This window comes from Akebia trifoliata, unplaced genomic scaffold (genome assembly GCF_017979445.1).
Source record: "Akebia trifoliata isolate Shusen 1 unplaced genomic scaffold, ASM1797944v1 Contig00375, whole genome shotgun sequence".
Lineage (NCBI taxonomy): Eukaryota > Viridiplantae > Streptophyta > Magnoliopsida > Ranunculales > Lardizabalaceae > Akebia > Akebia trifoliata.
In genome coordinates this window covers 46,398-52,703 of record NW_028236995.1, presented here as the reverse complement: position 1 = coordinate 52,703, position 6,306 = coordinate 46,398, and positions in this window count along the sequence as shown.

Below are 6,306 nucleotides of genomic sequence, written 5' to 3'. Positions count from 1 at the left end.
ACGTAGATAGATCAGAGTGTAGAAGGATAACAATATACAGGATTTACAAAAAAATACAATCACTAACATGAACTTGACACTCAACCCAAAATCTATATATATCCTAAACGAACTTACTTCTACTGGGTGTAGTCTCAATGCTTACCAGGTAGCGGACTCTAGTTGCCTATATGACCAATTAGATGCTTCTTACTTGTCGACTTCACACCCGTCTCGACAAATACAAGCTTTGAAACTAGAAAAATAATAAGAAAATAGTGAGTAACAATGGTTACCGAGTGGGTAAACAAACAATTCCCACTAATAACCTATCCTAGCATTGAAGAGTAAGCATTCTCAATCATTTTAATGCATGCACAATTTTACAAGATAAACTACAATTAACTGGTACATATAATCATAGGTGAGCAACTAAATATTTTTAAAAGACTCACATTATATTAATCAGCAGTACTCACTATAATATTTTCTTTTTATACAATTCTAATTTATAACATTGAAACAGTAAATATGTTTTCATTTTATGATTTAAAATAGTACAACATATACATAATACATAATGGTGGAGTAGTGGAATTAAAGAGTTGGGATTCTACGACTGAATCACTCCCAGTCGGGACATGATGTTCTAATAATAAATTATTAGTTCATGATTTTGTGATTGGTCGATGCATTACCATACTTGTAGGATTATTTATCCAACTCAAGCTGGCCATTTAACGTAACCATAAGCAATGGTTCTCTTTTCAATGTGTCACAACATCCAACTACTCTAGATTGTTAGTGATCACTGACCAATGATCTTCGTATATGTCTATCAGACGTGCATGTGATTCTCATTATACAACCATATTCGTATATGACCACCTTTACATTATAAGTTCACTAGTAAAAAATGAAAAGAATAAACCTAGATTTCAGTTGTGACTTCATTCTCATACGTGTTCCATACCACGTATGAGCTTGGTTGTCCCTATCGTACATCCTAGGATAGTATATCCATCTGGATGATCTAACAGACTATCCCTTTAGGTATTCACAAGCTCTTTAACAACTCACAATATATATATATGGATGGGATTCTGTAGACACATAAAGCTACTCATAAAGCTACAACGTTTTTATCTTATATGGTTAGAAAGGTTCTAAATGAGCTGATTTTTTGTGAGGACGATCTCTGTGATGAGGGAATCATCCTTGCAAAAAATCATTCCATTTCAAAACTTCTAACCCCATCAAAAGTGATTTATAAAAATTAAACGGTCTAAAAATTTTCAACTTGTAAACATGGGACTAGAAGTTTCATAATGGGCTGATTTTTGGCAAAGATGATCTCCTCATCATAGAGATCATCCTCACAAAAAATCAGCCTATTCCAAACATTTTTGCTCATATAAGACAAAACACGTTGTAGCTTTATGTGTATACGGATATATATATATATATATATATATCTTCTTTTTCTAAAGCAAATGAGAAATTAATATTACATAGTTGAAAATGGATATCTAGTTTCTTACTATGCAACAATGGTCTATTGGCCTAAATTAAACAATAGTATGGAAAGTAAACCAACGCTAACAGAAAGCAAATAAACATGCAACCGAAAGTTATTACCCTTGGATATCCGTTCATCAACCTACACACAATACAGTAATGTAAAATATAGACATCACCCCTCAGCTACGAAATGATGTCTAAGCATGTTCAAAGAAAAACTTTCCACCTAAGTAAAAAAAGTGTTGCTTTACAATTCCAAATTACATTTGTTTCCAAGAAAATTAAAATCTCAATGGACAAGACCTTTTGTGGATCACACTATCCATCCACATGGAGCTGTTGAGATTCCCAATCCCTTTGATGGAAATATCTTTCAAACTAATGGTCAAAGGTTAAAGTCTTTTCTTCATCTTCTAATGTCCCATGAACAAGATTCATTTTTGAGTAATCATATATACCAAGATTAGACTCATGTCCTTGTTTGGCTAAAAATAATAAACTTAGCACTTTTCGAGACGCAACCCTAAAGTAGTTAGTTAGCAAATCAAGTTACTACCACGTAGGATCTGAATTTTTTTTCTTTTTGAACTCCCAAATAGGGGTTTAAAGGTTTAAAAAATTCAAGATTTTTCAAAAAACATTTCTAGGAAATTTTATTTTCCCAAGATTTTTCAAAGGGAAAATTTTATTTTCTTGGAAAATTGTTCACTTAAAACCCTCAACCCTAATCTCTTTCTTCTCATCTTCTTCTCCAACCATAAACAACCTCCAAAACAAAAACCCTCCCCTACCATAGTTCAGTCGAACCTTTCCTAAACCCCCACCGATGAAAATGTTAGGTGCATCACCACCTAGGGTACACGACAACCAAACTCCAACCGATCAAAGTCCACCCCGTGTTATCCTATTACATTGCCTACCCCTCTCTCGGCGTCGTGGTGCCTCTTGGCCTCCCAACCCTCCATTTTTCCTACCAAGATTATGTCCTCCTCTCTCCAAACATGCCACCAAAAGTTCACACCATTTTTTGTGAAGAGGCTTATTCCAATGCTTTCGATTCTCACGAAGGTGAGTGATTTTGTGATGAGCTCCATGCTCGAGGATAGAGTCATTTATTCTATGAGGGTAGTGAGACATTTGCTGAAGAACTTGTCCATCCCATCAGTCAATATCAACTTTCTTGGAATTTTGATTACAATCGATGCCCTCAATATTCAAGAAATTGTAGGCATTGAGTTGGTTAAGAATGGTGTTTACAAGCCAAGTTTTGGTTTTAAGCATTATGTTACCTTGCTCAGACTCTCTAAACAAAAATTTTGAATCATTGATAATGGTCTCAAATCCTAATGCCTTTACGAGAATCAATACCTCTGTTGGCGATGGATCACAAGCAATATTTTGGATACTCAACATTCGACAGAGATATACACAAAACATCTTCATATTTTATATGATGTTCAGACTCATGGTCTGACCTTTTGTGTGGTCCGATTGCTTCTTGAGACAATCACCGATGTGATGACAACCCAGACTCGTTCCTTAGCCCTGCCTTATCTTGTCTGTCATATTCTACAATGACAGATGGGTATTTCCATGGTTGGCCTAATTACTTAGGGTCGACTCAAGAAAATTTTAATATTCAAAAGAAGATGAGCTTTCAAGACATGTTTTCAAGGTCTTAGGACCCCTGGTCTTAACAAGGAGAAATATAATAGCCCTCATGGTTATAGACCCGTAGGGGTAGAGTTGACAAATCAGCAACCAAGGAGGAATGCACACCGAGCCCCAATTTTGAGGATGTGTCTTGACTTGATCATGTACATCAACATGGGCACCGAAATGCCTTTAAGAAGGTATTTAGGGGACTCAAGAAGGTCAACCAACGCTACAAGGATCTACAGACTGGTCAGTATTTACTGATTGAACAGTAGAGACAGATGTTGGCCTATATTGATGAGAAAAAGGCACGAGCAAGTACTCAAGCCGTTGAGAGTTCAATTCAGATTAGGATCTCTTTCTTTCTTAGATTAGGATGATTTTATTTTCCTAGTTAGGTTGTTTTTTATTTCTTAAGTAGGAATTATGTTATATAACGTTGTTTTAGCCACTATCATTATTATAATTTTCAATCTTTTCAGATCAGTTGTAACAAGATTTTATGAATTAATGCCCAATTCATATCAGGTGTGATCTAACATTTATCTTTATTTCCTTACTGCTTGCATATTGATGGTAATATTTCATTTAGGTTTGGGGGTACTAGGTTAACTCACAATTGCATTATTAGTTATTTTCAAAACTCAAAAATTAAAAAAAATGAAATAAAAAAATATAACAATTTTGAAAATTTTTCTTCAAAATCTTTGTATGTACTTTCTACATATGAATTTCAAATTTTAGTCTCATATCCTAAATTTTTTTTATCAAAAGTCCTTTTTATTATTCCTCACTAAAAAAAATTACTTTGAAAAATTCACGTCACTTCTGATTGAATCACCCAAAAATTTAGATTTCATGGAACAAGAATTGACCCTATTGTTTGTCTAAAGTGTTAGGAAAAATCTAGTATAGTGAACTTTAACTTCCTTGTCCTATGGTTGACTAGTTAGAAGAACAAAATTGAAGTTACTATGACTTTGACGACAACCATAGGATTAGACTAGGCACCTTGAAAAATGACTACCTACTTTTTGGAAAAGAGGATCAGAAAAATGGTTATATATGAAAATAAGTTGACAAAAAAAGTAGAAAAATATTCGAAAAAAGAAAAAAACAAGAAATGTAAAAAAAAAAGAAATTGAAAAAATGTGAAAAAAAATCCAATAAGGCCAAATACAGTGTTTCAATAAGGTGAAAACAATCAATGGTAAAAACGTGAGTAAATTAGAATATCATAGATAAAATCCCTTAGAGATATTAAAGTGAATATCCACACCTCTCACTATTCTAGACATGATACTTAATTTCAAGCTAGAATTTAGGTAAAATCGATCAATCCTATCAGTTAGGAGGTCAAATCTTGTTCTAAAAAAGTTTTTATTCTTAAAATTAAAAATTTTGTACAAGCACTTAAGTTATTGATTTTGAGAATTTTCTAAAGTAAGAAATGGAAAGTTAAAACTCTTCTCAAACATAAATGACCTTTGATTGATTTGTGAAATGTCATTATATTTTCATTAGATACGTCGATTTTGATATTGATATTTCATTCAGTGTTTGAATTTTGTGGGTATGTTCACTGCAAACCTTCACGAATCAAACTCGTCCACTAGGGGTAACCTAGGGGTTTAAGGGCTTACTACATTTGCTAAATTCAATCGTATAACCTACAAAAGTAGAATTTTTATTTTTAAGTTGTCTTTATTTTTGCTCAAGACTAGCAAAATCTTGATTTTGGGTGTGATCAGGGCCTAGAAAATTATTTTTAGGGTCCTATTTATAAAGACTTTAAGGGTTAATAATATATAAAATCCCATAAATTGACATAATACATTGATAGTCCATATTTATTATTGTTTTTAAATAAATTGTAAATTTTATGGATTAATTTCGATTATTTATTTAGGGTAGATCCAAGTCGTGAGATTAAAAAAGATAAACTAAGACAATTAGAGATGTACAATACGATTCAAGACCCAAGACAAAACCACAGACATAAGATCAAAGTAATTAGGCCCACAAGAGTTTCGGAACGGTGAACACCTTGGGCGGCGAGGTGATGTCGATAAACTTTTTCTTGACATTCATACAATGTTGAGGCGGCATGATGTGTGCCGTAGCAAGCTAGGGTTTAAAGTCCTTGTAAAACATAAGAGTGTTCCGAATCCTAAAGAAATCTTAATAATATTTCTATAAATATGAAACCAGACAAGAGCTTTAAGCATATTCTATTATCATCTCCTATCTTCTCTAGTTCTCTATTATTGTTATAGTTTTTAGTTTTTAATTTTTAGCTTGTAGTTTACTTTTTATTCAAACCTTATAAATAGAAGGAGTTCTTTGCTAGTTTCAGACCAAGATTAATAAAAGCAGCATCACATTCTTCCAAATCTTTTTTCAGTTTAATTTTGATTTGCTTTTATTATTCTTGTAATGAGCAGTGGCTAGACCTCCATTAGAGAGATCGATGAAACCTAAGTAAGATCATCTTAGATAATTTTATTTGTTTCTAATCATGCTTTAATTCTCTATTGTAATACCAATTTTTTAAATAGTGATCATTAGATATACTATTAATTCTTATGATTTTGATAGTTTAATCTTAGATAAGTTCAAGTTAAATTATGCTTTGTTAGAGATTTGATATTTATTTTTTTTATTTCGTCTTATTAAATATTATCATAGAATTTAGATTCAATATTTGGATTAATAGATATCATCTTCCGATCCAAAAACATTAGATTTGTTGATTGGATTGAGATAATAAATAAACAAATAAATTAATAAGATGAATTATTTTGGTGGATTTAACCGATTTAATTCTTTACATTGTGATTCGTACTCTTATTCATTTTATATTAGTTTTATTGAATACTTTGAACTGTGATCGTTTTTAAGTTCAAAATTGTGAATCAATCCTTGCTTGCCAAAGCTTGTTATTTTATTTTTATTTTAATTGATAATCTGCACCAAACATTCATTGTAATGTTCCAAATCGAAGTACCCCTTTGGAGTGTGGGTTGTGTCTTGGAAAGCAAACGCCTATAAAATAGTGGTAGCAAGGGCAAAATTTACTTTAGGACAGTGCTTCATGCATTCCTCAATCATTAATTATAGATAAATATTATTTTATTATATTCAATTACA